Raw genomic sequence first — 23,490 nt, forward strand, 5'->3', positions numbered from 1 at the left:
AGATCTTTGCGCTTTTACTACTTAACGAGGTGGAGCAACATATTAAAAAAAACAACTGCATTAATAAAGCCCAAACAGGATTTAGAAAAAAAATGGGAACTCAATTGAATGCTTCTATTTTAGCACATTTAATTGCTGAAGCTCACACCCCTACTAATGGACCAATCTTTATTGCTTCATTGGACTTGTCATCTGCCTTTGATTGTGTTATTCGAAGCAGGCTATGGACCAAAATGTTGGATCTTAAGTTTCCTCCGGGTCTGGTGGCGTTAATAGCGCTTTTGCATCATAAAACCTCAATTAGAGTTCGTATTACTAGCAAGGGCCACCTCACACAGTCTATTCCAACTGCTATTGGTGTTAAACAGGGCTGCAATCTGGCAGCAGTCCTGTTTAACTTATATCTTTCAGATATTGAAGGGATCTGGGATTACAATCACTCATTCACAGTCAAGCTAGGTAAGCTTCGTCTGGCCTGGCTTGCATATGCTGACGATGTGTTACTTTTTGACAGTACTCATTCTGGACTTCAGAACAAATTAGAAACATTTGAAATATATTGTAAACAAAACAACCTTACCATAAATCCATTGAAATCGAGCATTCTGATACTATCTTCTAAAAAAAAGTTACGAAAGTTTCGATGGAATTTGGATTTAAACTATATTAAAATTGTTACTCAGACAACTTACTTAGGGTATAACTTGGCTAATAATTCTTCTGCATTGTTTTGGCAAGAGTCAATTGCGGAAAAAGTCCTTTTTCTACAAAATCAAATGAGATTAATTTTCCGCAAACATTGCAAATTTTCCCTAGTACCCTTATTGGAATTTTACTCAAAAAAGGTAGAGGCCATTATTTTATATGGTCTCGAACTGAATTTACTAGATTTATCGCCATTCCTGAATAAAGTACAAGCTGGAATGTGGAAGGCAACTCTTCGCCTTCCTGCGTCCCTTCCTAACGCAATTGTTCGACATGAGCTAGGATTGAATTCCTTGGCGTCTCGTCACAATTGGCGTTTGTTGAAAACTTACCTTAAGATGAAGTTTCCAGAAGAAAACTCTTTATATGAAGATTTTTTCAATATGCTAAGGGAATCCAAGCCTAGGTCCATTGCATGTTTTCAACAGCGTATACAACTTATCCTAGAGAACATCAACATAGCAGCTGACGACTTACAAAGAAGATTGTGTACGGCTCATAAGCGTTTATTTTGGAATGACTGGGCTGAAACGTGCGAACAATTAACACAGTATTCTTCATTTACTGAATACGCACATTTCAGACATGCTCAAACACCTCGCCTGCAATATCTATTATTGTTACCAAGTGAAGAAATCCGCGCAACATATATGCGCTTTCGCTTAGACTTGATACATACCAAGATGAGAATGAAACATTGGGCAAATAAAGATATTACTGCCGCAGACACTAGATGTAGATTTTGTAAAACACCTGAAATCAATGAGACCTTAAAACATCTTTTTTTGCTATGTCCAACCTTTGAAATCGAACGTCTAAAAATCATTTCCTCTTTTAGTCCCACCAACACTTTAAGTAGCAGAGAGTTGATCTGGACTCGATGTATGTGGGGGTCAAGTAATTCGATAATTCTTGCGACTGTTCGCTTGGTTAAAATTATAGATGCAGCTCTTGAGTCGTATGTGGCGTAGACTTAAAACCATGTTAAGTAATGAGATTTTCCTGATAGTATGCATATCAAGAATCCACACGATTTTGCTGAGAAACTAGAGTTTTATAAACTTATTTTATCTTCCTTTATACATATTTTAACTATGTTTTTTTTGTATCTATATTTAAATGTTAAGAAGTTTGTTTAAGAGATGTAGTTGAATTCTGCTGTAAATTTTGTAAAGGTGCGTATGCATCAAAAACAAAAATAAAAAGTAAAAAAAAAAAAAAAAAAAAAAAAAAAGTTATCCTACCAGACATAGGAGTCCTGAATGGGCCCACCAGTCTTATATATCTCGCCTGATCGAGCCTGATCGAGCGATGAGCGTGGTATCATGTTGCAAGTGGCTGCATGGCTTAGCTTACTAAATGCAAATGCATAAGAGTAATATTCTTAGCATTTCTAGAGCCTACGGCCACACCACACTGAATGCGCCCGATCTCGTCTGATCTCGGAAGCTAAGCAGTGTCGGGCCTAGTTAGTACCTGGATGGGAGACTGCCTGGGAATACCAGGTGCTGTAGGCTTTTTTGTGCTCCAAGTTCAGGAAGTGAGCCATTTCTCAATTGCCTTTCAAAACTGCAAGGTCTAGCCGACTAGATGCTTAAAAGTACAAAACTCACTAGGCCCAGAGCCTACGGCCACACCACACTGAATGCGCCCGATCTCGTCTGTTCTCGGAAGCTAAGCAGTGTCGGGCCTAGTTAGTACCTGGATGGGAGACCGCCTGGGAATACCAGGTGCTGTAGGCTATTTTGTGCTCCATGATTAGTAATTGCGCAACTTCTCAATTACTTTTCAAATTTGGTATGTTTCCAAAATAATTTTATCCCGTTTTATAGCGGAAATGTTGGACAACATTATGAGGGCTGGAGCTACCTATTTACATATAATTAGCATACAGGTAGTGTGCTCATGGGTAATAAATCGACTTTCACATGTAATGCAGTACAGAGAATATTGAGTCCTTCAAGAGGCATGAAAGAAAGCCGTTATTGTGTTGATTGTTCTCTCCACCTCCCTGCAACAGAAACAGGATGGATGGATTAAAGTTATCCTACCAGACATAGGAGTCCTGAATGGGCCCACCAGTCTTATATATCTCGCCTGATCAAGCGCTGATCGAGCGATGAGCGTGGTATCATGTTGCAAGTGGCTGCATGGCTTAGCTTACTAAATGCAAATGCATAAGAGTAATATTCTTAGCATTTCTAGAGCCTACGGCCACACCACACTGAATGCGCCCGATCTCGTCTGATCTCGGAAGCTAAGCAGTGTCGGGCCTAGTTAGTACCTGGATGGGAGACCGCCTGGGAATACCAGGTACTGTAGGCTTTTTTGTGCTCCAAGTTCAGGAAGTGAGCCATTTCTCAATTGCCTTTCAAAACTGCAAGGTCTAGCCGACTAGATGCTTAAAAGTACAAAACTCACTAGGCCCAGAGCCTACGGCCACACCACACTGAATGCGCCCGATCTCGTCTGATCTCGGAAGCTAAGCAGTGTCGGGCCTAGTTAGTACCTGTATGGGAGACCACCTGGGAATACCAGGTGCTGTAGGCTTTTTTGTGCTCCAAGTTCAGGAAGTGAGCCATTTCTCAATTGCCTTTCAAAACTGCAAGGTCTAGCCGACTAGATGCTTAAAAGTACAAAACTCACTAGGACCAGAGCCTACGGCCACACCACACTGAATGCGCCCGATCTCGTCTGATCTCAGAAGCTAAGCAGTGTCGGGCCTAGTTAGTACCTGGATGGGAGACTGCCTGGGAATACCAGGTGCTGTAGGCTTTTTTGTGCTCCAAGTTCAGGAAGTGAGCCATTTCTCAATTGCCTTTCAAAACTGCAAGGTCTAGCCGACTAGATGCTTAAAAGTACAAAACTCACTAGGCCCAGAGCCTACGGCCACACCACACTGAATGCGCCCGATCTCGTCTGATCTCGGAAGCTAAGCAGTGTCGGGCCTAGTTAGTACCTGGATGGGAGACCGCCTGGGAATACCAGGTGCTGTAGGCTATTTTGTGCTCCATGATTAGTAATTGCACAACTTCTCAATTACTTTTCAAATTTGGTATGTTTCCAAAATAATTTTATCCCGTTTTATAGCGGAAATGTTGGACAACATTATGAGGGCTGGAGCTACCTATTTACATATAATTAGCATACAGGTAGTGTGTTCATGGGTAATAAATCGACTTTCACATGTAATGCAGTACAGAGAATATTGAGTCCTTCAAGAGGCATGAAAGAAAGGCGTTATTGTGTTGATTGTTCTCTCCACCTCCCTGCAACAGAAACAGGATGGATGGATTAAAGTTATCCTACCAGACATAGGAGTCCTGAATGGGCCCACCAGTCTTATATATCTCGCCTGATCGAGCGCTGATCGACCGATGAGCGTGGTATCATGTTGCAAGTGGCTGCATGGCTTAGCTTACTAAATGCAAATGCATAAGAGTAATATTCTTAGCATTACTCGAGCCTACGGCCACACCACACTGAATGCGCCCGATCTCGTCTGATCTCGGAAGCTAAGCAGTGTCGGGCCTAGTTAGTACCTGGATGGGAGACTGCCTGGGAATACCAGGTGCTGTAGGCTTTTTTGTGCTCCAAGTTCAGGAAGTGAGCCATTTCTCAATTGCCTTTCAAAACTGCAAGGTCTAGCCGACTAGATGCTTAAAAGTACAAAACTCACTAGGCCCAGAGCCTACGGCCACACCACACTGAATGCGTCTGATCTCGGAAGCTAAGCAGTGTCGGGCCTAGTTAGTACCTGGATGGGAGACCGCCTGGGAATACCAGGTGCTGTAGGCTTTTTTGTGCTCCAAGTTCAGGAAGTGAGCCATTTCTCAATTGCCTTTCAAAACTGCAAGGTCTAGCCGACTAGATGCTTAAAAGTACAAAACTCACTAGGACCAGAGCCTACGGCCACACCACACTGAATGCGCCCGATCTCGTCTGATCTCGGAAGCTATGCAGTGTCGGGCCTAGTTAGTACCTGGATGGGAGACCGCCTGGGAATACCAGGTGCTGTAGGCTTTTTTGTGCTCCAAGTTCAGGAAGTGAGCCATTTCTCAATTGCCTTTCAAAACTGCAAGGTCTAGCCGACTAGATGCTTAAAAGTACAAAACTCACTAAGCCCTGAGCCTACGGCCACACCACACTGAATGCGCCTGATCTCGTCTGATCTCGGAAGCTAAGCAGTGTCGGGCCTAGTTAGTACCTGGATGGGAGACCGCCTGGGAATACCAGGTGCTGTAGGCTATTTTGTGCTCCATGATTAGTAATTGCACAACTTCTCAATTACTTTTCAAATTTGGTATGTTTCCAAAATAATTTTATCCCGTTTTATAGCGGAAATGTTGGACAACATTATGAGGGCTGGAGCTACCTATTTACATATAATTAGCATACAGGTAGTGTGTTCATGGGTAATAAATCGACTTTCACATGTAATGCAGTACAGAGAATATTGAGTCCTTCAAGAGGCATGAAAGAAAGCCGTTATTGTGTTGATTGTTCTCTCCACCTCCCTGCAACAGAAACAGGATGGATGGATTAAAGTTATCCTACCAGACATAGGAGTCCTGAATGGGCCCACCAGTCTTATATATCTCGCCTGATCGAGCCTGATCGAGCGATGAGCGTGGTATCATGTTGCAAGTGGCTGCATGGCTTAGCTTACTAAATGCAAATGCATAAGAGTAATATTCTTAGCATTTCTAGAGCCTACGGCCACACCACACTGAATGCGCCCGATCTCGTCTGATCTCGGAAGCTAAGCAGTGTCGGGCCTAGTTAGTACCTGGATGGGAGACCGCCTGGGAATACCAGGTGCTGTAGGCTTTTTTGTGCTCCAAGTTCAGGAAGTGAGCCATTTCTCAATTGCCTTTCAAAACTGCAAGGTCTAGCCGACTAGATGCTTAAAAGTACAAAACTCACTAGGCCCAGAGCCTACGGCCACACCACACTGAATGCGCCCGATCTCGTCTGATCTCGGAAGCTAAGCAGTGTCGGGCCTAGTTAGTACCTGGATGGGAGACGGCCTGGGAATACCAGGTGCTGTAGGCTTTTTTGTGCTCCAAGTTCAGGAAGTGAGCCATTTCTCAATTGCCTTTCAAAACTGCAAGGTCTAGCCGACTAGATGCTTAAAAGTACAAAACTCACTAGGACCAGAGCCTACGGCCACACCACACTGAATGCGCCCGATCTCGTCTGATCTCGGAAGCTAAGCAGTGTCGGGCCTAGTTAGTACCTGGATGGGAGACCGCCTGGGAATACCAGGTGCTGTAGGCTTTTTTGTGCTCCAAGTTCAGGAAGTGAGCCATTTCTCAATTGCCTTTCAAAACTGCAAGGTCTAGCCGACTAGATGCTTAAAAGTACAAAACTCACTAGGCCCAGAGCCTACGGCCACACCACACTGAATGCGTCTGATCTCGGAAGCTAAGCAGTGTCGGGCCTAGTTAGTACCTGGATGGGAGACCGCCTGGGAATACCAGGTGCTGTAGGCTATTTTGTGCTCCATGATTAGTAATTGCACAACTTCTCAATTACTTTTCAAATTTGGTATGTTTCCAAAATAATTTTATCCCGTTTTATAGCGGAAATGTTGGACAACATTATGAGGGCTGGAGCTACCTATTTACATATAATTAGCATACAGGTAGTGTGTTCATGGGTAATAAATCGACTTTCACATGTAATGCAGTACAGAGAATATTGAGTCCTTCAAGAGGCATGAAAGAAAGCCGTTATTGTGTTGATTGTTCTCTCCACCTCCCTGCAACAGAAACAGGATGGATGGATTAAAGTTATCCTACCAGACATAGGAGTCCTGAATGGGCCCACCAGTCTTATATATCTCGCCTGATCGAGCGCTGATCGAGCGATGAGCGTGGTATCATGTTGCAAGTGGCTGCATGGCTTAGCTTACTAAATGCAAATGCATAAGAGTAATATTCTTAGCATTACTAGAGTCTACGGCCACACCACACTGAATGCGCCCGATCTCGTCTGATCTCGGAAACTAAGCAGTGTCGGGCCTAGTTAGTACCTGGATGGGAGACTGCCTGGGAATACCAGGTGCTGTAGGCTTTTTTGTGCTCCAAGTTCAGGAAGTGAGCCATTTCTCAATTGCCTTTCAAAACTGCAAGGTCTAGCCGACTAGATGCTTAAAAGTACAAAACTCACTAGGCCCAGAGCCTACGGCCACACCACACTGAATGCGCCCGATCTCGTCTGATCTCGGAAGCTAAGCAGTGTCGGGCCTAGTTAGTACCTGGATGGGAGACCGCCTGGGAATACCAGGTGCTGTAGGCTATTTTGTGCTCCATGATTAGTAATTGCGCAACTTCTCAATTACTTTTCAAATTTGGTATGTTTCCAAAATAATTTTATCCCGTTTTATAGCGGAAATGTTGGACAACATTATGAGGGCTGGAGCTACCTATTTACATATAATTAGCATACAGGTAGTGTGTTCATGGGTAATAAATCGACTTTCACATGTAATGCAGTACAGAGAATATTGAGTCCTTCAAGAGGCATGAAAGAAAGGCGTTATTGTGTTGATTGTTCTCTCCACCTCCCTGCAACAGAAACAGGATGGATGGATTAAAGTTATCCTACCAGACATAGGAGTCCTGAATGGGCCCACCAGTCTTATATATCTCGCCTGATCGAGCGCTGATCGACCGATGAGCGTGGTATCATGTTGCAAGTGGCTGCATGGCTTAGCTTACTAAATGCAAATGCATAAGAGTAATATTCTTAGCATTACTCAAGCCTACGGCCACACCACACTGAATGCGCCCGATCTCGTCTGATCTCGGAAGCTAAGCAGTGTCGGGCCTAGTTAGTACCTGGATGGGAGACCGCCTGGGAATACCAGGTGCTGTAGGCTTTTTTGTGCTCCAAGTTCAGGAAGTGAGCCATTTCTCAATTGCCTTTCAAAACTGCAAGGTCTAGCCGACTAGATGCTTAAAAGTACAAAACTCACTAGGCCCAGAGCCTACGGCCACACCACACTGAATGCGCCCGATCTCGTCTGATCTCGGAAGCTAAGCAGTGTCGGGCCTAGTTAGTACCTGGATGGGAGACCGCCTGGGAATACCAGGTGCTGTAGGCTTTTTTGTGCTCCAAGTTCAGGAAGTGAGCCATTTCTCAATTGCCTTTCAAAACTGCAAGGTCTAGCCGACTAGATGCTTAAAAGTACAAAACTCACTAGGACCAGAGCCTACGGCCACACCACACTGAATGCGCCCGATCTCGTCTGATCTCGGAAGCTAAGCAGTGTCGGGCCTAGTTAGTACCTGGATGGGAGACCGCCTGGGAATACCAGGTGCTGTAGGCTTTTTTGTGCTCCAAGTTCAGGAAGTGAGCCATTTCTCAATTGCCTTTCAAAACTGCAAGGTCTAGCCGACTAGATGCTTAAAAGTACAAAACTCACTAGGCCCTGAGCCTACGGCCACACCACACTGAATGCGCCCGATCTCGTCTGATCTCGGAAGCTAAGCAGTGTCGGGCCTAGTTAGTACCTGGATGGGAGACCGCCTGGGAATACCAGGTGCTGTAGGCTATTTTGTGCTCCATGATTAGTAATTGCACAACTTCTCAATTACTTTTCAAATTTGGTATGTTTCCAAAATAATTTTATCCCGTTTTATAGCGGAAATGTTGGACAACATTATGAGGGCTGGAGCTACCTATTTACATATAATTAGCATACAGGTAGTGTGTTCATGGGTAATAAATCGACTTTCACATGTAATGCAGTACAGAGAATATTGAGTCCTTCAAGAGGCATGAAAGAAAGCCGTTATTGTGTTGATTGTTCTCTCCACCTCCCTGCAACAGAAACAGGATGGATGGATTAAAGTTATCCTACCAGACATAGGAGTCCTGAATGGGCCCACCAGTCTTATATATCTCGCCTGATCGAGCGATGAGCGTGGTATCATGTTGCAAGTGGCTGCATGGCTTAGCTTACTAAATGCAAATGCATAAGAGTAATATTCTTAGCATTTCTAGAGCCTACGGCCACACCACACTGAATGCGCCCGATCTCGTCTGATCTCGGAAGCTAAGCAGTGTCGGGCCTAGTTAGTACCTGGATGGGAGACCGCCTGGGAATACCAGGTGCTGTAGGCTTTTTTGTGCTCCAAGTTCAGGAAGTGAGCCATTTCTCAATTGCCTTTCAAAACTGCAAGGTCTAGCCGACTAGATGCTTAAAAGTACAAAACTCACTAGGCCCAGAGCCTACGGCCACACCACACTGAATGCGCCCGATCTCGTCTGATCTCGGAAGCTAAGCAGTGTCGGGCCTAGTTAGTACCTGGATGGGAGACGGCCTGGGAATACCAGGTGCTGTAGGCTTTTTTGTGCTCCAAGTTCAGGAAGTGAGCCATTTCTCAATTGCCTTTCAAAACTGCAAGGTCTAGCCGACTAGATGCTTAAAAGTACAAAACTCACTAGGACCAGAGCCTACGGCCACACCACACTGAATGCGCCCGATCTCGTCTGATCTCGGAAGCTAAGCAGTGTCGGGCCTAGTTAGTACCTGGATGGGAGACCGCCTGGGAATACCAGGTGCTGTAGGCTTTTTTGTGCTCCAAGTTCAGGAAGTGAGCCATTTCTCAATTGCCTTTCAAAACTGCAAGGTCTAGCCGACTAGATGCTTAAAAGTACAAAACTCACTAGGCCCAGAGCCTATGGCCACATCACACTGAATGCGCCCGATCTCGTCTGATCTCGGAAGCTAAGCAGTGTCGGGCCTAGTTAGTACCTGGATGGGAGACCGCCTGGGAATACCAGGTGCTGTAGGCTATTTTGTGCTCCATGATTAGTAATTGCACAACTTCTCAATTACTTTTCAAATTTGGTATGTTTCCAAAATAATTTTATCCCGTTTTATAGCGGAAATGTTGGACAACATTATGAGGGCTGGAGCTACCTATTTACATATAATTAGCATACAGGTAGTGTGTTCATGGGTAATAAATCGACTTTCACATGTAATGCAGTACAGAGAATATTGAGTCCTTCAAGAGGCATGAAAGAAAGCCGTTATTGTGTTGATTGTTCTCTCCACCTCCCTGCAACAGAAACAGGATGGATGGATTAAAGTTATCCTACCAGACATAGGAGTCCTGAATGGGCCCACCAGTCTTATATATCTCGCCTGATCGAGCGCTGATCGAGCGATGAGCGTGGTATCATGTTGCAAGTGGCTGCATGGCTTAGCTTACTAAATGCAAATGCATAAGAGTAATATTCTTAGCATTACTAGAGCCTACGGCCACACCAGACTGAATGCGCCCGATCTCGTCTGATCTCGGAAGCTAAGCAGTGTCGGGCCTAGTTAGTACCTGGATGGGAGACCGCCTGGGAATACCAGGTGCTGTAGGCTTTTTTGTGCTCCAAGTTCAGGAAGTGAGCCATTTCTCAATTGCCTTTCAAAACTGCAAGGTCTAGCCGACTAGATGCTTAAAAGTACAAAACTCACTAGGCCCAGAGCCTACGGCCACACCACACTGAATGCGCCCGATCTCGTCTGATCTCGGAAGCTAAGCAGTGTCGGGCCTAGTTAGTACCTGTATGGGAGACCGCCTGGGAATACCAGGTGCTGTAGGCTTTTTTGTGCTCCAAGTTCAGGAAGTGAGCCATTTCTCAATTGCCTTTCAAAACTGCAAGGTCTAGCCGACTAGATGCTTAAAAGTACAAAACTCACTAGGACCAGAGCCTACGGCCACACCACACTGAATGCGCCCGATCTCGTCTGATCTCAGAAGCTAAGCAGTGTCGGGCCTAGTTAGTACCTGGATGGGAGACTGCCTGGGAATACCAGGTGCTGTAGGCTTTTTTGTGCTCCAAGTTCAGGAAGTGAGCCATTTCTCAATTGCCTTTCAAAACTGCAAGGTCTAGCCGACTAGATGCTTAAAAGTACAAAACTCACTAGGCCCAGAGCCTACGGCCACACCACACTGAATGCGCCCGATCTCGTCTGATCTCGGAAGCTAAGCAGTGTCGGGCCTAGTTAGTACCTGGATGGGAGACCGCCTGGGAATACCAGGTGCTGTAGGCTATTTTGTGCTCCATGATTAGTAATTGCACAACTTCTCAATTACTTTTCAAATTTGGTATGTTTCCAAAATAATTTTATCCCGTTTTATAGCGGAAATGTTGGACAACATTATGAGGGCTGGAGCTACCTATTTACATATAATTAGCATACAGGTAGTGTGTTCATGGGTAATAAATCGACTTTCACATGTAATGCAGTACAGAGAATATTGAGTCCTTCAAGAGGCATGAAAGAAAGGCGTTATTGTGTTGATTGTTCTCTCCACCTCCCTGCAACAGAAACAGGATGGATGGATTAAAGTTATCCTACCAGACATAGGAGTCCTGAATGGGCCCACCAGTCTTATATATCTCGCCTGATCGAGCGCTGATCGACCGATGAGCGTGGTATCATGTTGCAAGTGGCTGCATGGCTTAGCTTACTAAATGCAAATGCATAAGAGTAATATTCTTAGCATTACTCGAGCCTACGGCCACACCACACTGAATGCGCCCGATCTCGTCTGATCTCGGAAGCTAAGCAGTGTCGGGCCTAGTTAGTACCTGGATGGGAGACCGCCTGGGAATACCAGGTGCTGTAGGCTTTTTTGTGCTCCAAGTTCAGGAAGTGAGCCATTTCTCAATTGCCTTTCAAAACTGCAAGGTCTAGCCGACTAGATGCTTAAAAGTACAAAACTCACTAGGCCCAGAGCCTACGGCCACACCACACTGAATGCGTCTGATCTCGGAAGCTAAGCAGTGTCGGGCCTAGTTAGTACCTGGATGGGAGACCGCCTGGGAATACCAGGTGCTGTAGGCTTTTTTGTGCTCCAAGTTCAGGAAGTGAGCCATTTCTCAATTGCCTTTCAAAACTGCAAGGTCTAGCCGACTAGATGCTTAAAAGTACAAAACTCACTAGGACCAGAGCCTACGGCCACACCACACTGAATGCGCCCGATCTCGTCTGATCTCGGAAGCTATGCAGTGTCGGGCCTAGTTAGTACCTGGATGGGAGACCGCCTGGGAATACCAGGTGCTGTAGGCTTTTTTGTGCTCCAAGTTCAGGAAGTGAGCCATTTCTCAATTGCCTTTCAAAACTGCAAGGTCTAGCCGACTAGATGCTTAAAAGTACAAAACTCACTAAGCCCTGAGCCTACGGCCACACCACACTGAATGCGCCTGATCTCGTCTGATCTCGGAAGCTAAGCAGTGTCGGGCCTAGTTAGTACCTGGATGGGAGACCGCCTGGGAATACCAGGTGCTGTAGGCTATTTTGTGCTCCATGATTAGTAATTGCACAACTTCTCAATTACTTTTCAAATTTGGTATGTTTCCAAAATAATTTTATCCCGTTTTATAGCGGAAATGTTGGACAACATTATGAGGGCTGGAGCTACCTATTTACATATAATTAGCATACAGGTAGTGTGTTCATGGGTAATAAATCGACTTTCACATGTAATGCAGTACAGAGAATATTGAGTCCTTCAAGAGGCATGAAAGAAAGCCGTTATTGTGTTGATTGTTCTCTCCACCTCCCTGCAACAGAAACAGGATGGATGGATTAAAGTTATCCTACCAGACATAGGAGTCCTGAATGGGCCCACCAGTCTTATATATCTCGCCTGATCGAGCGATGAGCGTGGTATCATGTTGCAAGTGGCTGCATGGCTTAGCTTACTAAATGCAAATGCATAAGAGTAATATTCTTAGCATTTCTAGAGCCTACGGCCACACCACACTGAATGCGCCCGATCTCGTCTGATCTCGGAAGCTAAGCAGTGTCGGGCCTAGTTAGTACCTGGATGGGAGACCGCCTGGGAATACCAGGTGCTGTAGGCTTTTTTGTGCTCCAAGTTCAGGAAGTGAGCCATTTCTCAATTGCCTTTCAAAACTGCAAGGTCTAGCCGACTAGATGCTTAAAAGTACAAAACTCACTAGGCCCAGAGCCTACGGCCACACCACACTGAATGCGCCCGATCTCGTCTGATCTCGGAAGCTAAGCAGTGTCGGGCCTAGTTAGTACCTGGATGGGAGACGGCCTGGGAATACCAGGTGCTGTAGGCTTTTTTGTGCTCCAAGTTCAGGAAGTGAGCCATTTCTCAATTGCCTTTCAAAACTGCAAGGTCTAGCCGACTAGATGCTTAAAAGTACAAAACTCACTAGAACCAGAGCCTACGGCCACACCACACTGAATGCGCCCGATCTCGTCTGATCTCGGAAGCTAAGCAGTGTCGGGCCTAGTTAGTACCTGGATGGGAGACCGCCTGGGAATACCAGGTGCTGTAGGCTTTTTTGTGCTCCAAGTTCAGGAAGTGAGCCATTTCTCAATTGCCTTTCAAAACTGCAAGGTCTAGCCGACTAGATGCTTAAAAGTACAAAACTCACTAGGCCCAGAGCCTACGGCCACATCACACTGAATGCGCCCGATCTCGTCTGATCTCGGAAGCTAAGCAGTGTCGGGCCTAGTTAGTACCTGGATGGGAGACCGCCTGGGAATACCAGGTGCTGTAGGCTATTTTGTGCTCCATGATTAGTAATTGCACAACTTCTCAATTACTTTTCAAATTTGGTATGTTTCCAAAATAATTTTATCCCGTTTTATAGCGGAAATGTTGGACAACATTATGAGGGCTGGAGCTACCTATTTACATATAATTAGCATACAGGTAGTGTGTTCATGGGTAATAAATCGACTTTCACATGTAATGCAGTACAGAGAATATTGAGTCCTTCAAGAGGCATGAAAGAAAGCCGTTATTGTGTTGATTGTTCTCTCCACCTCCCTGCAACAGAAACAGGATGGATGGATTAAAGTTATCCTACCAGACATAGGAGTCCTGAATGGGCCCACCAGTCTTATATATCTCGCCTGATCGAGCGCTGATCGAGCGATGAGCGTGGTATCATGTTGCAAGTGGCTGCATGGCTTAGCTTACTAAATGCAAATGCATAAGAGTAATATTCTTAGCATTACTAGAGTCTACGGCCACACCACACTGAATGCGCCCGATCTCGTCTGATCTCGGAAACTAAGCAGTGTCGGGCCTAGTTAGTACCTGGATGGGAGACTGCCTGGGAATACCAGGTGCTGTAGGCTTTTTTGTGCTCCAAGTTCAGGAAGTGAGCCATTTCTCAATTGCCTTTCAAAACTGCAAGGTCTAGCCGACTAGATGCTTAAAAGTACAAAACTCACTAGGCCCAGAGCCTACGGCCACATCACACTGAATGCGCCCGATCTCGTCTGATCTCGGAAGCTAAGCAGTGTCGGGCCTAGTTAGTACCTGGATGGGAGACCGCCTGGGAATACCAGGTGCTGTAGGCTATTTTGTGCTCCATGATTAGTAATTGCACAACTTCTCAATTACTTTTCAAATTTGGTATGTTTCCAAAATAATTTTATCCCGTTTTATAGCGGAAATGTTGGACAACATTATGAGGGCTGGAGCTACCTATTTACATATAATTAGCATACAGGTAGTGTGTTCATGGGTAATAAATCGACTTTCACATGTAATGCAGTACAGAGAATATTGAGTCCTTCAAGAGGCATGAAAGAAAGCCGTTATTGTGTTGATTGTTCTCTCCACCTCCCTGCAACAGAAACAGGATGGATGGATTAAAGTTATCCTACCAGACATAGGAGTCCTGAATGGGCCCACCAGTCTTATATATCTCGCCTGATCGAGCGCTGATCGAGCGATGAGCGTGGTATCATGTTGCAAGTGGCTGCATGGCTTAGCTTACTAAATGCAAATGCATAAGAGTAATATTCTTAGCATTACTAGAGCCTACGGCCACACCAGACTGAATGCGCCCGATCTCGTCTGATCTCGGAAGCTAAGCAGTGTCGGGCCTAGTTAGTACCTGGATGGGAGACCGCCTGGGAATACCAGGTGCTGTAGGCTTTTTTGTGCTCCAAGTTCAGGAAGTGAGCCATTTCTCAATTGCCTTTCAAAACTGCAAGGTCTAGCCGACTAGATGCTTAAAAGTACAAAACTCACTAGGCCCAGAGCCTACGGCCACACCACACTGAATGCGCCCGATCTCGTCTGATCTCGGAAGCTAAGCAGTGTCGGGCCTAGTTAGTACCTGTATGGGAGACCGCCTGGGAATACCAGGTGCTGTAGGCTTTTTTGTGCTCCAAGTTCAGGAAGTGAGCCATTTCTCAATTGCCTTTCAAAACTGCAAGGTCTAGCCGACTAGATGCTTAAAAGTACAAAACTCACTAGGACCAGAGCCTACGGCCACACCACACTGAATGCGCCCGATCTCGTCTGATCTCAGAAGCTAAGCAGTGTCGGGCCTAGTTAGTACCTGGATGGGAGACTGCCTGGGAATACCAGGTGCTGTAGGCTTTTTTGTGCTCCAAGTTCAGGAAGTGAGCCATTTCTCAATTGCCTTTCAAAACTGCAAGGTCTAGCCGACTAGATGCTTAAAAGTACAAAACTCACTAGGCCCAGAGCCTACGGCCACACCACACTGAATGCGCCCGATCTCGTCTGATCTCGGAAGCTAAGCAGTGTCGGGCCTAGTTAGTACCTGGATGGGAGACCGCCTGGGAATACCAGGTGCTGTAGGCTATTTTGTGCTCCATGATTAGTAATTGCACAACTTCTCAATTACTTTTCAAATTTGGTATGTTTCCAAAATAATTTTATCCCGTTTTATAGCGGAAATGTTGGACAACATTATGAGGGCTGGAGCTACCTATTTACATATAATTAGCATACAGGTAGTGTGTTCATGGGTAATAAATCGACTTTCACATGTAATGCAGTACAGAGAATATTGAGTCCTTCAAGAGGCATGAAAGAAAGGCGTTATTGTGTTGATTGTTCTCTCCACCTCCCTGCAACAGAAACAGGATGGATGGATTAAAGTTATCCTACCAGACATAGGAGTCCTGAATGGGCCCACCAGTCTTATATATCTCGCCTGATCGAGCGCTGATCGACCGATGAGCGTGGTATCATGTTGCAAGTGGCTGCATGGCTTAGCTTACTAAATGCAAATGCATAAGAGTAATATTCTTAGCATTACTCGAGCCTACGGCCACACCACACTGAATGCGCCCGATCTCGTCTGATCTCGGAAGCTAAGCAGTGTCGGGCCTAGTTAGTACCTGGATGGGAGACCGCCTGGGAATACCAGGTGCTGTAGGCTTTTTTGTGCTCCAAGTTCAGGAAGTGAGCCATTTCTCAATTGCCTTTCAAAACTGCAAGGTCTAGCCGACTAGATGCTTAAAAGTACAAAACTCACTAGGCCCAGAGCCTACGGCCACACCACACTGAATGCGTCTGATCTCGGAAGCTAAGCAGTGTCGGGCCTAGTTAGTACCTGGATGGGAGACCGCCTGGGAATACCAGGTGCTGTAGGCTTTTTTGTGCTCCAAGTTCAGGAAGTGAGCCATTTCTCAATTGCCTTTCAAAACTGCAAGGTCTAGCCGACTAGATGCTTAAAAGTACAAAACTCACTAGGACCAGAGCCTATGGCCACACCACACTGAATGCGCCCGATCTCGTCTGATCTCGGAAGCTATGCAGTGTCGGGCCTAGTTAGTACCTGGATGGGAGACCGCCTGGGAATACCAGGTGCTGTAGGCTTTTTTGTGCTCCAAGTTCAGGAAGTGAGCCATTTCTCAATTGCCTTTCAAAACTGCAAGGTCTAGCCGACTAGATGCTTAAAAGTACAAAACTCACTAAGCCCTGAGCCTACGGCCACACCACACTGAATGCGCCTGATCTCGTCTGATCTCGGAAGCTAAGCAGTGTCGGGCCTAGTTAGTACCTGGATGGGAGACCGCCTGGGAATACCAGGTGCTGTAGGCTATTTTGTGCTCCATGATTAGTAATTGCACAACTTCTCAATTACTTTTCAAATTTGGTATGTTTCCAAAATAATTTTATCCCGTTTTATAGCGGAAATGTTGGACAACATTATGAGGGCTGGAGCTACCTATTTACATATAATTAGCATACAGGTAGTGTGTTCATGGGTAATAAATCGACTTTCACATGTAATGCAGTACAGAGAATATTGAGTCCTTCAAGAGGCATGAAAGAAAGCCGTTATTGTGTTGATTGTTCTCTCCACCTCCCTGCAACAGAAACAGGATGGATGGATTAAAGTTATCCTACCAGACATAGGAGTCCTGAATGGGCCCACCAGTCTTATATATCTCGCCTGATCGAGCCTGATCGAGCGATGAGCGTGGTATCATGTTGCAAGTGGCTGCATGGCTTAGCTTACTAAATGCAAATGCATAAGAGTAATATTCTTAGCATTTCTAGAGCCTACGGCCACACCACACTGAATGCGCCCGATCTCGTCTGATCTCGGAAGCTAAGCAGTGTCGGGCCAAGTTAGTACCTGGATGGGAGACCGCCTGGGAATACCAGGTGCTGTAGGCTTTTTTGTGCTCCAAGTTCAGGAAGTGAGCCATTTCTCAATTGCCTTTCAAAACTGCAAGGTCTAGCCGACTAGATGCTTAAAAGTACAAAACTCACTAGGCCCAGAGCCTACGGCCACACCACACTGAATGCGTCTGATCTCGGAAGCTAAGCAGTGTCGGGCCTAGTTAGTACCTGGATGGGAGACCGCCTGGGAATACCAGGTGCTGTAGGCTTTTTTGTGCTCCAAGTTCAGGAAGTGAGCCATTTCTCAATTGCCTTTCAAAACTGCAAGGTCTAGCCGACTAGATGCTTAAAAGTACAAAACTCACTAGGACCAGAGCCTACGGCCACACCACACTGAATGCGCCCGATCTCGTCTGATCTCGGAAGCTAAGCAGTGTCGGGCCTAGTTAGTACCTGGATGGGAGACCGCCTGGGAATACCAGGTGCTGTAGGCTTTTTTGTGCTCCAAGTTCAGGAAGTGAGCCATTTCTCAATTGCCTTTCAAAACTGCAAGGTCTAGCCGACTAGATGCTTAAAAGTACAAAACTCACTAGGCCCAGAGCCTACGGCCACATCACACTGAATGCGCCCGATCCCGTCTGATCTCGGAAGCTAAGCAGTGTCGGGCCTAGTTAGTACCTGGATGGGAGACCGCCTGGGAATACCAGGTGCTGTAGGCTATTTTGTGCTCCATGATTAGTAATTGCACAACTTCTCAATTACTTTTCAAATTTGGTATGTTTCCAAAATAATTTTATCCCGTTTTATAGCGGAAATGTTGGACAACATTATGAGGGCTGGAGCTACCTATTTACATATAATTAGCATACAGGTAGTGTGTTCATGGGTAATAAATCGACTTTCACATGTAATGCAGTACAGAGAATATTGAGTCCTTCAAGAGGCATGAAAGAAAGCCGTTATTGTGTTGATTGTTCTCTCCACCTCCCTGCAACAGAAACAGGATGGATGGATTAAAGTTATCCTACCAGACATAGGAGTCCTGAATGGGCCCACCAGTCTTATATATCTCGCCTGATCGAGCGCTGATCGAGCGATGAGCGTGGTATCATGTTGCAAGTGGCTGCATGGCTTAGCTTACTAAATGCAAATGCATAAGAGTAATATTCTTAGCATTACTAGAGCCTACGGCCACACCAGACTGAATGCGCCCGATCTCGTCTGATCTCGGAAGCTAAGCAGTGTCGGGCCTAGTTAGTACCTGGATGGGAGACCGCCTGGGAATACCAGGTGCTGTAGGCTTTTTTGTGCTCCAAGTTCAGGAAGTGAGCCATTTCTCAATTGCCTTTCAAAACTGCAAGGTCTAGCCGACTAGATGCTTAAAAGTACAAAACTCACTAGGCCCAGAGCCTACGGCCACACCACACTGAATGCGCCCGATCTCGTCTGATCTCGGAAGCTAAGCAGTGTCGGGCCTAGTTAGTACCTGGATGGGAGACGGCCTGGGAATACCAGGTGCTGTAGGCTTTTTTGTGCTCCAAGTTCAGGAAGTGAGCCATTTCTCAATTGCCTTTCAAAACTGCAAGGTCTAGCCGACTAGATGCTTAAAAGTACAAAACTCACTAGGACCAGAGCCTACGGCCACACCACACTGAATGCGCCCGATCTCGTCTGATCTCGGAAGCTAAGCAGTGTCGGGCCTAGTTAGTACCTGGATGGGAGACCGCCTGGGAATACCAGGTGCTGTAGGCTTTTTTGTGCTCCAAGTTCAGGAAGTGAGCCATTTCTCAATTGCCTTTCAAAACTGCAAGGTCTAGCCGACTAGATGCTTAAAAGTACAAAACTCACTAGGCCCAGAGCCTACGGCCACACCACACTGAATGCGTCTGATCTCGGAAGCTAAGCAGTGTCGGGCCTAGTTAGTACCTGGATGGGAGACCGCCTGGGAATACCAGGTGCTGTAGGCTATTTTGTGCTCCATGATTAGTAATTGCACAACTTCTCAATTACTTTTCAAATTTGGTATGTTTCCAAAATAATTTTATCCCGTTTTATAGCGGAAATGTTGGACAACATTATGAGGGCTGGAGCTACCTATTTACATATAATTAGCATACAGGTAGTGTGTTCATGGGTAATAAATCGACTTTCACATGTAATGCAGTACAGAGAATATTGAGTCCTTCAAGAGGCATGAAAGAAAGCCGTTATTGTGTTGATTGTTCTCTCCACCTCCCTGCAACAGAAACAGGATGGATGGATTAAAGTTATCCTACCAGACATAGGAGTCCTGAATGGGCCCACCAGTCTTATATATCTCGCCTGATCGAGCGCTGATCGAGCGATGAGCGTGGTATCATGTTGCAAGTGGCTGCATGGCTTAGCTTACTAAATGCAAATGCATAAGAGTAATATTCTTAGCATTACTAGAGCCTACGGCCACACCACACTGAATGCGCCCGATCTCGTCTGATCTCGGAAACTAAGCAGTGTCGGGCCTAGTTAGTACCTGGATGGGAGACTGCCTGGGAATACCAGGTGCTGTAGGCTTTTTTGTGCTCCAAGTTCAGGAAGTGAGCCATTTCTCAATTGCCTTTCAAAACTGCAAGGTCTAGCCGACTAGATGCTTAAAAGTACAAAACTCACTAGGCCCAGAGCCTACGGCCACACCACACTGAATGCGCCCGATCTCGTCTGATCTCGGAAGCTAAGCATTGTCGGGCCTAGTTAGTACCTGGATGGGAGACCGCCTGGGAATACCAGGTGCTGTAGGCTATTTTGTGCTCCATGATTAGTAATTGCGCAACTTCTCAATTACTTTTCAAATTTGGTATGTTTCCAAAATAATTTTATCCCGTTTTATAGCGGAAATGTTGGACAACATTATGAGGGCTGGAGCTACCTATTTACATATAATTAGCATACAGGTAGTGTGTTCATGGGTAATAAATCGACTTTCACATGTAATGCAGTACAGAGAATATTGAGTCCTTCAAGAGGCATGAAAGAAAGGCGTTATTGTGTTGATTGTTCTCTCCACCTCCCTGCAACAGAAACAGGATGGATGGATTAAAGTTATCCTACCAGACATAGGAGTCCTGAATGGGCCCACCAGTCTTATATATCTCGCCTGATCGAGCGCTGATCGACCGATGAGCGTGGTATCATGTTGCAAGTGGCTGCATGGCTTAGCTTACTAAATGCAAATGCATAAGAGTAATATTCTTAGCATTACTCGAGCCTACGGCCACACCACACTGAATGCGCCCGATCTCGTCTGATCTCGGAAGCTAAGCAGTGTCGGGCCTAGTTAGTACCTGGATGGGAGACCGCCTGGGAATACCAGGTGCTGTAGGCTTTTTTGTGCTCCAAGTTCAGGAAGTGAGCCATTTCTCAATTGCCTTTCAAAACTGCAAGGTCTAGCCGACTAGATGCTTAAAAGTACAAAACTCACTAGGCCCAGAGCCTACGGCCACACCACACTGAATGCGCCCGATCTCGTCTGATCTCGGAAGCTAAGCAGTGTCGGGCCTAGTTAGTACCTGGATGGGAGACCGCCTGGGAATACCAGGTGCTGTAGGCTTTTTTGTGCTCCAAGTTCAGGAAGTGAGCCATTTCTCAATTGCCTTTCAAAACTGCAAGGTCTAGCCGACTAGATGCTTAAAAGTACAAAACTCACTAGGACCAGAGCCTACGGCCACACCACACTGAATGCGCCCGATCTCGTCTGATCTCGGAAGCTAAGCAGTGTCGGGCCTAGTTAGTACCTGGATGGGAGACCGCCTGGGAATACCAGGTGCTGTAGGCTTTTTTGTGCTCCAAGTTCAGGAAGTGAGCCATTTCTCAATTGCCTTTCAAAACTGCAAGGTCTAGCCGACTAGATGCTTAAAAGTACAAAACTCACTAGACCCTGAGCCTACGGCCACACCACACTGAATGCGCCCGATCTCGTCTGATCTCGGAAGCTAAGCAGTGTCGGGCCTAGTTAGTACCTGGATGGGAGACCGCCTGGGAATACCAGGTGCTGTAGGCTATTTTGTGCTCCATGATTAGTAATTGCACAACTTCTCAATTACTTTTCAAATTTGGTATGTTTCCAAAATAATTTTATCCCGTTTTATAGCGGAAATGTTGGACAACATTATGAGGGCTGGAGCTACCTATTTACATATAATTAGCATACAGGTAGTGTGTTCATGGGTAATAAATCGACTTTCACATGTAATGCAGTACAGAGAATATTGAGTCCTTCAAGAGGCATGAAAGAAAGCCGTTATTGTGTTGATTGTTCTCTCCACCTCCCTGCAACAGAAACAGGATGGATGGATTAAAGTTATCCTACCAGACATAGGAGTCCTGAATGGGCCCACCAGTCTTATATATCTCGCCTGATCGAGCGATGAGCGTGGTATCATGTTGCAAGTGGCTGCATGGCTTAGCTTACTAAATGCAAATGCATAAGAGTAATATTCTTAGCATTTCTAGAGCCTACGGCCACACCACACTGAATGCGCCCGATCTCGTCTGATCTCGGAAGCTAAGCAGTGTTGGGCCTAGTTAGTACCTGGATGGGAGACCGCCTGGGAATACCAGGTGCTGTAGGCTTTTTTGTGCTCCAAGTTCAGGAAGTGAGCCATTTCTCAATTGCCTTTCAAAACTGCAAGGTCTAGCCGACTAGATGCTTAAAAGTACAAAACTCACTAGGCCCAGAGCCTACGGCCACACCACACTGAATGCGCCCGATCTCGTCTGATCTCGGAAGCTAAGCAGTGTCGGGCCTAGTTAGTACCTGGATGGGAGACGGCCTGGGAATACCAGGTGCTGTAGGCTTTTTTGTGCTCCAAGTTCAGGAAGTGAGCCATTTCTCAATTGCCTTTCAAAACTGCAAGGTCTAGCCGACTAGATGCTTAAAAGTACAAAACTCACTAGGACCAGAGCCTACGGCCACACCACACTGAATGCGCCCGATCTCGTCTGATCTCGGAAGCTAAGCAGTGTCGGGCCTAGTTAGTACCTGGATGGGAGACCGCCTGGGAATACCAGGTGCTGTAGGCTTTTTTGTGCTCCAAGTTCAGGAAGTGAGCCATTTCTCAATTGCCTTTCAAAACTGCAAGGTCTAGCCGACTAGATGCTTAAAAGTACAAAACTCACTAGGCCCAGAGCCTACGGCCACATCACACTGAATGCGCCCGATCCCGTCTGATCTCGGAAGCTAAGCAGTGTCGGGCCTAGTTAGTACCTGGATGGGAGACCGCCTGGGAATACCAGGTGCTGTAGGCTATTTTGTGCTCCATGATTAGTAATTGCACAACTTCTCAATTACTTTTCAAATTTGGTATGTTTCCAAAATAATTTTATCCCGTTTTATAGCGGAAATGTTGGACAACATTATGAGGGCTGGAGCTACCTATTTACATATAATTAGCATACAGGTAGTGTGTTCATGGGTAATAAATCGACTTTCACATGTAATGCAGTACAGAGAATATTGAGTCCTTCAAGAGGCATGAAAGAAAGCCGTTATTGTGTTGATTGTTCTCTCCACCTCCCTGCAACAGAAACAGGATGGATGGATTAAAGTTATCCTACCAGACATAGGAGTCCTGAATGGGCCCACCAGTCTTATATATCTCGCCTGATCGAGCGCTGATCGAGCGATGAGCGTGGTATCATGTTGCAAGTGGCTGCATGGCTTAGCTTACTAAATGCAAATGCATAAGAGTAATATTCTTAGCATTACTAGAGCCTACGGCCACACCAGACTGAATGCGCCCGATCTCGTCTGATCTCGGAAGCTAAGCAGTGTCGGGCCTAGTTAGTACCTGGATGGGAGACCGCCTGGGAATACCAGGTGCTGTAGGCTTTTTTGTGCTCCAAGTTCAGGAAGTGAGCCATTTCTCAATTGCCTTTCAAAACTGCAAGGTCTAGCCGACTAGATGCTTAAAAGTACAAAACTCACTAGGCCCAGAGCCTACGGCCACACCACACTGAATGCGCCCGATCTCGTCTGATCTCGGAAGCTAAGCAGTGTCGGGCCTAGTTAGTACCTGGATGGGAGACCGCCTGGGAATACCAGGTGCTGTAGGCTTTTTTGTGCTCCAAGTTCAGGAAGTGAGCCATTTCTCAATTGCCTTTCAAAACTGCAAGGTCTAGCCGACTAGATGCTTAAAAGTACAAAACTCACTAGGACCAGAGCCTACGGCCACACCACACTGAATGCGCCCGATCTCGTCTGATCTCGGAAGCTAAGCAGTGTCGGGCCTAGTTAGTACCTGGATGGGAGACCGCCTGGGAATACCAGGTGCTGTAGGCTATTTTGTGCTCCATGATTAGTAATTGCACAACTTCTCAATTACTTTTCAAATTTGGTATGTTTCCAAAA

The 23,490-nt window shown here is 46.0% G+C and overlaps 61 non-coding genes and 6 pseudogenes across 61 annotated transcripts; all 67 read left to right on the top strand.

The window, feature by feature from the left end:
• The first annotated feature begins 2,103 nt into the window (after positions 1-2,103).
• On the top strand, positions 2,104-2,222 carry LOC138478394 (5S ribosomal RNA). Its single transcript, XR_011272266.1, has one exon. It is a non-coding gene; the product is annotated as a 5S ribosomal RNA (ribosomal RNA).
• Positions 2,223-2,328: 106 nt separating this feature from the next.
• LOC138478744 (5S ribosomal RNA) lies at positions 2,329-2,447 on the top strand. The gene has a single exon (XR_011272583.1). It is a non-coding gene; the product is annotated as a 5S ribosomal RNA (ribosomal RNA).
• A 464-nt stretch (positions 2,448-2,911) lies between these two features.
• On the top strand, positions 2,912-3,030 carry LOC138478151 (5S ribosomal RNA). The gene has a single exon (XR_011272045.1). It is a non-coding gene; the product is annotated as a 5S ribosomal RNA (ribosomal RNA).
• A 106-nt stretch (positions 3,031-3,136) lies between these two features.
• On the top strand, positions 3,137-3,255 carry LOC138477967 (5S ribosomal RNA). The gene has a single exon (XR_011271877.1). It is a non-coding gene; the product is annotated as a 5S ribosomal RNA (ribosomal RNA).
• Positions 3,256-3,361: 106 nt separating this feature from the next.
• On the top strand, positions 3,362-3,480 carry LOC138480032 (5S ribosomal RNA). Its single transcript, XR_011273752.1, has one exon. It is a non-coding gene; the product is annotated as a 5S ribosomal RNA (ribosomal RNA).
• Positions 3,481-3,586: 106 nt separating this feature from the next.
• On the top strand, positions 3,587-3,705 carry LOC138475983 (5S ribosomal RNA). Its single transcript, XR_011270076.1, has one exon. It is a non-coding gene; the product is annotated as a 5S ribosomal RNA (ribosomal RNA).
• Positions 3,706-4,169: 464 nt separating this feature from the next.
• On the top strand, positions 4,170-4,288 carry LOC138478396 (5S ribosomal RNA). Its single transcript, XR_011272267.1, has one exon. It is a non-coding gene; the product is annotated as a 5S ribosomal RNA (ribosomal RNA).
• Positions 4,289-4,394: 106 nt separating this feature from the next.
• Positions 4,395-4,503, top strand: LOC138474532 (5S ribosomal RNA; annotated as a pseudogene).
• A 106-nt stretch (positions 4,504-4,609) lies between these two features.
• On the top strand, positions 4,610-4,728 carry LOC138479276 (5S ribosomal RNA). The gene has a single exon (XR_011273066.1). It is a non-coding gene; the product is annotated as a 5S ribosomal RNA (ribosomal RNA).
• Positions 4,729-4,834: 106 nt separating this feature from the next.
• Positions 4,835-4,953, top strand: LOC138478064 (5S ribosomal RNA). Its single transcript, XR_011271966.1, has one exon. It is a non-coding gene; the product is annotated as a 5S ribosomal RNA (ribosomal RNA).
• Positions 4,954-5,416: 463 nt separating this feature from the next.
• Positions 5,417-5,535, top strand: LOC138475984 (5S ribosomal RNA). Its single transcript, XR_011270077.1, has one exon. It is a non-coding gene; the product is annotated as a 5S ribosomal RNA (ribosomal RNA).
• A 106-nt stretch (positions 5,536-5,641) lies between these two features.
• Positions 5,642-5,760, top strand: LOC138479649 (5S ribosomal RNA). Its single transcript, XR_011273405.1, has one exon. It is a non-coding gene; the product is annotated as a 5S ribosomal RNA (ribosomal RNA).
• Positions 5,761-5,866: 106 nt separating this feature from the next.
• On the top strand, positions 5,867-5,985 carry LOC138475985 (5S ribosomal RNA). Its single transcript, XR_011270078.1, has one exon. It is a non-coding gene; the product is annotated as a 5S ribosomal RNA (ribosomal RNA).
• A 106-nt stretch (positions 5,986-6,091) lies between these two features.
• On the top strand, positions 6,092-6,200 carry LOC138474533 (5S ribosomal RNA; annotated as a pseudogene).
• A 464-nt stretch (positions 6,201-6,664) lies between these two features.
• LOC138480199 (5S ribosomal RNA) lies at positions 6,665-6,783 on the top strand. The gene has a single exon (XR_011273904.1). It is a non-coding gene; the product is annotated as a 5S ribosomal RNA (ribosomal RNA).
• A 106-nt stretch (positions 6,784-6,889) lies between these two features.
• LOC138475986 (5S ribosomal RNA) lies at positions 6,890-7,008 on the top strand. The gene has a single exon (XR_011270079.1). It is a non-coding gene; the product is annotated as a 5S ribosomal RNA (ribosomal RNA).
• A 464-nt stretch (positions 7,009-7,472) lies between these two features.
• Positions 7,473-7,591, top strand: LOC138475988 (5S ribosomal RNA). The gene has a single exon (XR_011270081.1). It is a non-coding gene; the product is annotated as a 5S ribosomal RNA (ribosomal RNA).
• Positions 7,592-7,697: 106 nt separating this feature from the next.
• Positions 7,698-7,816, top strand: LOC138475989 (5S ribosomal RNA). The gene has a single exon (XR_011270082.1). It is a non-coding gene; the product is annotated as a 5S ribosomal RNA (ribosomal RNA).
• Positions 7,817-7,922: 106 nt separating this feature from the next.
• LOC138475990 (5S ribosomal RNA) lies at positions 7,923-8,041 on the top strand. The gene has a single exon (XR_011270083.1). It is a non-coding gene; the product is annotated as a 5S ribosomal RNA (ribosomal RNA).
• Positions 8,042-8,147: 106 nt separating this feature from the next.
• Positions 8,148-8,266, top strand: LOC138475991 (5S ribosomal RNA). Its single transcript, XR_011270084.1, has one exon. It is a non-coding gene; the product is annotated as a 5S ribosomal RNA (ribosomal RNA).
• Positions 8,267-8,719: 453 nt separating this feature from the next.
• LOC138475992 (5S ribosomal RNA) lies at positions 8,720-8,838 on the top strand. The gene has a single exon (XR_011270085.1). It is a non-coding gene; the product is annotated as a 5S ribosomal RNA (ribosomal RNA).
• A 106-nt stretch (positions 8,839-8,944) lies between these two features.
• On the top strand, positions 8,945-9,063 carry LOC138479650 (5S ribosomal RNA). Its single transcript, XR_011273406.1, has one exon. It is a non-coding gene; the product is annotated as a 5S ribosomal RNA (ribosomal RNA).
• A 106-nt stretch (positions 9,064-9,169) lies between these two features.
• LOC138475994 (5S ribosomal RNA) lies at positions 9,170-9,288 on the top strand. Its single transcript, XR_011270086.1, has one exon. It is a non-coding gene; the product is annotated as a 5S ribosomal RNA (ribosomal RNA).
• A 106-nt stretch (positions 9,289-9,394) lies between these two features.
• LOC138478875 (5S ribosomal RNA) lies at positions 9,395-9,513 on the top strand. Its single transcript, XR_011272701.1, has one exon. It is a non-coding gene; the product is annotated as a 5S ribosomal RNA (ribosomal RNA).
• A 464-nt stretch (positions 9,514-9,977) lies between these two features.
• On the top strand, positions 9,978-10,096 carry LOC138479173 (5S ribosomal RNA). Its single transcript, XR_011272972.1, has one exon. It is a non-coding gene; the product is annotated as a 5S ribosomal RNA (ribosomal RNA).
• Positions 10,097-10,202: 106 nt separating this feature from the next.
• On the top strand, positions 10,203-10,321 carry LOC138478168 (5S ribosomal RNA). The gene has a single exon (XR_011272060.1). It is a non-coding gene; the product is annotated as a 5S ribosomal RNA (ribosomal RNA).
• Positions 10,322-10,427: 106 nt separating this feature from the next.
• LOC138480033 (5S ribosomal RNA) lies at positions 10,428-10,546 on the top strand. The gene has a single exon (XR_011273753.1). It is a non-coding gene; the product is annotated as a 5S ribosomal RNA (ribosomal RNA).
• A 106-nt stretch (positions 10,547-10,652) lies between these two features.
• Positions 10,653-10,771, top strand: LOC138475995 (5S ribosomal RNA). The gene has a single exon (XR_011270087.1). It is a non-coding gene; the product is annotated as a 5S ribosomal RNA (ribosomal RNA).
• Positions 10,772-11,235: 464 nt separating this feature from the next.
• LOC138475996 (5S ribosomal RNA) lies at positions 11,236-11,354 on the top strand. Its single transcript, XR_011270088.1, has one exon. It is a non-coding gene; the product is annotated as a 5S ribosomal RNA (ribosomal RNA).
• A 106-nt stretch (positions 11,355-11,460) lies between these two features.
• On the top strand, positions 11,461-11,569 carry LOC138474534 (5S ribosomal RNA; annotated as a pseudogene).
• Positions 11,570-11,675: 106 nt separating this feature from the next.
• On the top strand, positions 11,676-11,794 carry LOC138479278 (5S ribosomal RNA). The gene has a single exon (XR_011273067.1). It is a non-coding gene; the product is annotated as a 5S ribosomal RNA (ribosomal RNA).
• Positions 11,795-11,900: 106 nt separating this feature from the next.
• On the top strand, positions 11,901-12,019 carry LOC138478066 (5S ribosomal RNA). The gene has a single exon (XR_011271967.1). It is a non-coding gene; the product is annotated as a 5S ribosomal RNA (ribosomal RNA).
• Positions 12,020-12,472: 453 nt separating this feature from the next.
• LOC138475997 (5S ribosomal RNA) lies at positions 12,473-12,591 on the top strand. Its single transcript, XR_011270089.1, has one exon. It is a non-coding gene; the product is annotated as a 5S ribosomal RNA (ribosomal RNA).
• Positions 12,592-12,697: 106 nt separating this feature from the next.
• Positions 12,698-12,816, top strand: LOC138479652 (5S ribosomal RNA). The gene has a single exon (XR_011273407.1). It is a non-coding gene; the product is annotated as a 5S ribosomal RNA (ribosomal RNA).
• Positions 12,817-12,922: 106 nt separating this feature from the next.
• Positions 12,923-13,041, top strand: LOC138475998 (5S ribosomal RNA). Its single transcript, XR_011270090.1, has one exon. It is a non-coding gene; the product is annotated as a 5S ribosomal RNA (ribosomal RNA).
• A 106-nt stretch (positions 13,042-13,147) lies between these two features.
• LOC138478213 (5S ribosomal RNA) lies at positions 13,148-13,266 on the top strand. Its single transcript, XR_011272101.1, has one exon. It is a non-coding gene; the product is annotated as a 5S ribosomal RNA (ribosomal RNA).
• Positions 13,267-13,730: 464 nt separating this feature from the next.
• On the top strand, positions 13,731-13,849 carry LOC138480200 (5S ribosomal RNA). Its single transcript, XR_011273905.1, has one exon. It is a non-coding gene; the product is annotated as a 5S ribosomal RNA (ribosomal RNA).
• A 106-nt stretch (positions 13,850-13,955) lies between these two features.
• Positions 13,956-14,074, top strand: LOC138478214 (5S ribosomal RNA). The gene has a single exon (XR_011272102.1). It is a non-coding gene; the product is annotated as a 5S ribosomal RNA (ribosomal RNA).
• Positions 14,075-14,538: 464 nt separating this feature from the next.
• LOC138479174 (5S ribosomal RNA) lies at positions 14,539-14,657 on the top strand. The gene has a single exon (XR_011272973.1). It is a non-coding gene; the product is annotated as a 5S ribosomal RNA (ribosomal RNA).
• Positions 14,658-14,763: 106 nt separating this feature from the next.
• LOC138478169 (5S ribosomal RNA) lies at positions 14,764-14,882 on the top strand. The gene has a single exon (XR_011272061.1). It is a non-coding gene; the product is annotated as a 5S ribosomal RNA (ribosomal RNA).
• A 106-nt stretch (positions 14,883-14,988) lies between these two features.
• On the top strand, positions 14,989-15,107 carry LOC138480034 (5S ribosomal RNA). The gene has a single exon (XR_011273754.1). It is a non-coding gene; the product is annotated as a 5S ribosomal RNA (ribosomal RNA).
• A 106-nt stretch (positions 15,108-15,213) lies between these two features.
• LOC138476000 (5S ribosomal RNA) lies at positions 15,214-15,332 on the top strand. The gene has a single exon (XR_011270092.1). It is a non-coding gene; the product is annotated as a 5S ribosomal RNA (ribosomal RNA).
• Positions 15,333-15,796: 464 nt separating this feature from the next.
• On the top strand, positions 15,797-15,915 carry LOC138476001 (5S ribosomal RNA). Its single transcript, XR_011270093.1, has one exon. It is a non-coding gene; the product is annotated as a 5S ribosomal RNA (ribosomal RNA).
• Positions 15,916-16,021: 106 nt separating this feature from the next.
• On the top strand, positions 16,022-16,130 carry LOC138474536 (5S ribosomal RNA; annotated as a pseudogene).
• A 106-nt stretch (positions 16,131-16,236) lies between these two features.
• On the top strand, positions 16,237-16,355 carry LOC138479871 (5S ribosomal RNA). Its single transcript, XR_011273606.1, has one exon. It is a non-coding gene; the product is annotated as a 5S ribosomal RNA (ribosomal RNA).
• Positions 16,356-16,461: 106 nt separating this feature from the next.
• Positions 16,462-16,580, top strand: LOC138478067 (5S ribosomal RNA). Its single transcript, XR_011271968.1, has one exon. It is a non-coding gene; the product is annotated as a 5S ribosomal RNA (ribosomal RNA).
• A 463-nt stretch (positions 16,581-17,043) lies between these two features.
• On the top strand, positions 17,044-17,162 carry LOC138476318 (5S ribosomal RNA). Its single transcript, XR_011270380.1, has one exon. It is a non-coding gene; the product is annotated as a 5S ribosomal RNA (ribosomal RNA).
• A 106-nt stretch (positions 17,163-17,268) lies between these two features.
• On the top strand, positions 17,269-17,377 carry LOC138474537 (5S ribosomal RNA; annotated as a pseudogene).
• A 106-nt stretch (positions 17,378-17,483) lies between these two features.
• On the top strand, positions 17,484-17,602 carry LOC138476002 (5S ribosomal RNA). The gene has a single exon (XR_011270094.1). It is a non-coding gene; the product is annotated as a 5S ribosomal RNA (ribosomal RNA).
• A 106-nt stretch (positions 17,603-17,708) lies between these two features.
• On the top strand, positions 17,709-17,827 carry LOC138477737 (5S ribosomal RNA). The gene has a single exon (XR_011271668.1). It is a non-coding gene; the product is annotated as a 5S ribosomal RNA (ribosomal RNA).
• A 464-nt stretch (positions 17,828-18,291) lies between these two features.
• Positions 18,292-18,410, top strand: LOC138479175 (5S ribosomal RNA). Its single transcript, XR_011272974.1, has one exon. It is a non-coding gene; the product is annotated as a 5S ribosomal RNA (ribosomal RNA).
• Positions 18,411-18,516: 106 nt separating this feature from the next.
• On the top strand, positions 18,517-18,635 carry LOC138479653 (5S ribosomal RNA). The gene has a single exon (XR_011273408.1). It is a non-coding gene; the product is annotated as a 5S ribosomal RNA (ribosomal RNA).
• A 106-nt stretch (positions 18,636-18,741) lies between these two features.
• On the top strand, positions 18,742-18,860 carry LOC138476003 (5S ribosomal RNA). The gene has a single exon (XR_011270095.1). It is a non-coding gene; the product is annotated as a 5S ribosomal RNA (ribosomal RNA).
• A 106-nt stretch (positions 18,861-18,966) lies between these two features.
• Positions 18,967-19,075, top strand: LOC138474538 (5S ribosomal RNA; annotated as a pseudogene).
• Positions 19,076-19,539: 464 nt separating this feature from the next.
• Positions 19,540-19,658, top strand: LOC138480067 (5S ribosomal RNA). The gene has a single exon (XR_011273784.1). It is a non-coding gene; the product is annotated as a 5S ribosomal RNA (ribosomal RNA).
• Positions 19,659-19,764: 106 nt separating this feature from the next.
• Positions 19,765-19,883, top strand: LOC138478801 (5S ribosomal RNA). Its single transcript, XR_011272634.1, has one exon. It is a non-coding gene; the product is annotated as a 5S ribosomal RNA (ribosomal RNA).
• Positions 19,884-20,347: 464 nt separating this feature from the next.
• LOC138476005 (5S ribosomal RNA) lies at positions 20,348-20,466 on the top strand. Its single transcript, XR_011270096.1, has one exon. It is a non-coding gene; the product is annotated as a 5S ribosomal RNA (ribosomal RNA).
• A 106-nt stretch (positions 20,467-20,572) lies between these two features.
• On the top strand, positions 20,573-20,691 carry LOC138476006 (5S ribosomal RNA). Its single transcript, XR_011270097.1, has one exon. It is a non-coding gene; the product is annotated as a 5S ribosomal RNA (ribosomal RNA).
• Positions 20,692-20,797: 106 nt separating this feature from the next.
• Positions 20,798-20,916, top strand: LOC138476007 (5S ribosomal RNA). Its single transcript, XR_011270098.1, has one exon. It is a non-coding gene; the product is annotated as a 5S ribosomal RNA (ribosomal RNA).
• A 106-nt stretch (positions 20,917-21,022) lies between these two features.
• On the top strand, positions 21,023-21,141 carry LOC138476008 (5S ribosomal RNA). The gene has a single exon (XR_011270099.1). It is a non-coding gene; the product is annotated as a 5S ribosomal RNA (ribosomal RNA).
• A 453-nt stretch (positions 21,142-21,594) lies between these two features.
• Positions 21,595-21,713, top strand: LOC138475937 (5S ribosomal RNA). The gene has a single exon (XR_011270035.1). It is a non-coding gene; the product is annotated as a 5S ribosomal RNA (ribosomal RNA).
• Positions 21,714-21,819: 106 nt separating this feature from the next.
• On the top strand, positions 21,820-21,938 carry LOC138479654 (5S ribosomal RNA). The gene has a single exon (XR_011273409.1). It is a non-coding gene; the product is annotated as a 5S ribosomal RNA (ribosomal RNA).
• Positions 21,939-22,044: 106 nt separating this feature from the next.
• On the top strand, positions 22,045-22,163 carry LOC138476009 (5S ribosomal RNA). The gene has a single exon (XR_011270100.1). It is a non-coding gene; the product is annotated as a 5S ribosomal RNA (ribosomal RNA).
• A 106-nt stretch (positions 22,164-22,269) lies between these two features.
• LOC138477738 (5S ribosomal RNA) lies at positions 22,270-22,388 on the top strand. The gene has a single exon (XR_011271669.1). It is a non-coding gene; the product is annotated as a 5S ribosomal RNA (ribosomal RNA).
• A 464-nt stretch (positions 22,389-22,852) lies between these two features.
• LOC138479176 (5S ribosomal RNA) lies at positions 22,853-22,971 on the top strand. Its single transcript, XR_011272975.1, has one exon. It is a non-coding gene; the product is annotated as a 5S ribosomal RNA (ribosomal RNA).
• Positions 22,972-23,077: 106 nt separating this feature from the next.
• On the top strand, positions 23,078-23,196 carry LOC138476010 (5S ribosomal RNA). The gene has a single exon (XR_011270101.1). It is a non-coding gene; the product is annotated as a 5S ribosomal RNA (ribosomal RNA).
• Positions 23,197-23,302: 106 nt separating this feature from the next.
• On the top strand, positions 23,303-23,421 carry LOC138476012 (5S ribosomal RNA). Its single transcript, XR_011270103.1, has one exon. It is a non-coding gene; the product is annotated as a 5S ribosomal RNA (ribosomal RNA).
• The last annotated feature ends 69 nt before the right edge of the window (positions 23,422-23,490 follow it).

Source organism: Ambystoma mexicanum, chromosome 8 (genome assembly GCF_040938575.1).
Source record: "Ambystoma mexicanum isolate Mex_15411 chromosome 8, UKY_AmexF1_1, whole genome shotgun sequence".
NCBI lineage: Eukaryota > Metazoa > Chordata > Amphibia > Caudata > Ambystomatidae > Ambystoma > Ambystoma mexicanum.